This window comes from Otolemur garnettii, unplaced genomic scaffold (assembly GCF_000181295.1).
Source record: "Otolemur garnettii isolate 467f Iridium unplaced genomic scaffold, OtoGar3 scaffold03929, whole genome shotgun sequence".
NCBI lineage: Eukaryota > Metazoa > Chordata > Mammalia > Primates > Galagidae > Otolemur > Otolemur garnettii.
Genome location: NW_003856324.1, coordinates 1 through 1,579, shown reverse-complemented (window position 1 = coordinate 1,579; position 1,579 = coordinate 1). Strand labels below are relative to the sequence as shown.

At 41.9% G+C, this 1,579-nt stretch overlaps 1 non-coding gene across 1 annotated transcript; it reads right to left on the bottom strand.

The window, feature by feature from the left end:
* Positions 1 to 1,356: 1,356 nt before the first annotated feature.
* LOC111722945 lies at positions 1,357 to 1,434 on the bottom strand. Its single transcript, XR_002771567.1, has one exon. It is a non-coding gene; the product is annotated as a small nucleolar RNA SNORD83 (small nucleolar RNA).
* Between the last annotated feature and the right edge of the window lie 145 nt (positions 1,435 to 1,579).

The following is a 1,579-nucleotide window of genomic DNA, read 5'->3' as shown; positions in this document are numbered from 1 at the left end:
GCGGCAGACAGGACGGATCTCTTTGCTCAAGGTAGCACTGAACATCATGACCTGCTTCTCATGGGGGGTCATGCGAAAAATTTCCTGGACATCCCGACGCATGTCTACAAGAACAAAGAAAAAGATTACAGGAGAAAATAAGTATGTGCTATCAACAGCTCTCAATGAGGTGAAGACTACTGGAAGTGGGTAAGCAAGGGTATCACTTTAGGAACTTCTCCAACCAGTACAAAATCAAACTCATGGTCATAACACAATAAGAACAATGAATTTAGAGGAAAGATTTGGGATCAGCTTCTAGCTGTATCTTTTAACCAGGCAAGAAATATGATCAAAGCCCACAACTATAAAGTGGAGATAAAGCCCACTGCAGAGGCTCACAAGGATATAAGCTTTTTTTTGTTTTTAGAGACAGAGTTTCACTTTGTTGCCCTTGGCAGAGTTCCATGGTGTCACAGCTTAAAGCAACCTCAAACTCTTGGGCTCAGGCAGTTCTGTTGCCTTAGCCTCCAGAGTTGCTGGGACTACAGGTGCCTGCCACAACACCCAGCTATTTTTAGAGACAAAATCTCACTCTGGCTCAGGCTAGTCTAGAACCTGAGAGCTCAATCTACCCACCTCAGCCACCCAGAGACCTAGGATTATAGGTGTGAGCCACAAGAATCTAGCTTTTTAAAAATGCTTTAAAGGCCCTCCTCCCAGCTGCCCTCCCCCCAGGCCCTACCCTCCACCAGTCTATAAAACTGAACACTTATTATACTCTACATGTTACAGTCCACTCTGTCTCATCTGAAACACACTTTCCTATCCAGTCAGGCAAGTATGCCATCCGTACCTGGATCCTATCTCACAGCTCACCCTATTGAATCACCAAAGACGATTAAGGATGACTTCTCAGGCTATGTCCATCCCCACTCTCATTCACCAAGATTTAATTCTTAGAGAAAAACCTCCTTTATTAACCTCACTTGGCACACTAGCATATTACACTATACAAACATACACCAACATTCCATATTAATCTCAGAACTAAATCTGAAAATCTATAAATTCTGCTATATATGTGTGCGCGTTGTGTATATATATTCAACTATAAATTCTGATCATATATCCTGTGCTGGAGATGCCAAAAAGGTACGTTGTATTCTCTAGTTTATTATCTTCCCTATGAGTCTCAGTATATGAAGAATCTGTAAAGAAAAAGACGGTGGTGATGGTGACCTACATCTAGGATTATTAAAGTTACTCTCAAAGGTAAAAAAAACATAAATTGTTAGTAAGATGACAAATGACACCCTCCTCTCTGATTACCAAGGCTGCTTATAAGCATAACAAAAGACCAACTAGGGATTCCAGAGCCATCAGTCATGGGTGATAGATAAGAGTCTTCTTTGCACTGAAGTGCTCCAGTATCAGATAAAAGCATCATTTGGCTCCAAAGCAACTCCCCAGACCACTAACATTGTTCCAGCACTGTCACTCACCGAGCTGTTCAAGCATCTTATCACATTCATCCAAAATGAAGTGTTTAATGTGTTTGAGGTTAAGGCTCTTATTTCGAGCCAGGGCTAGGATGCGG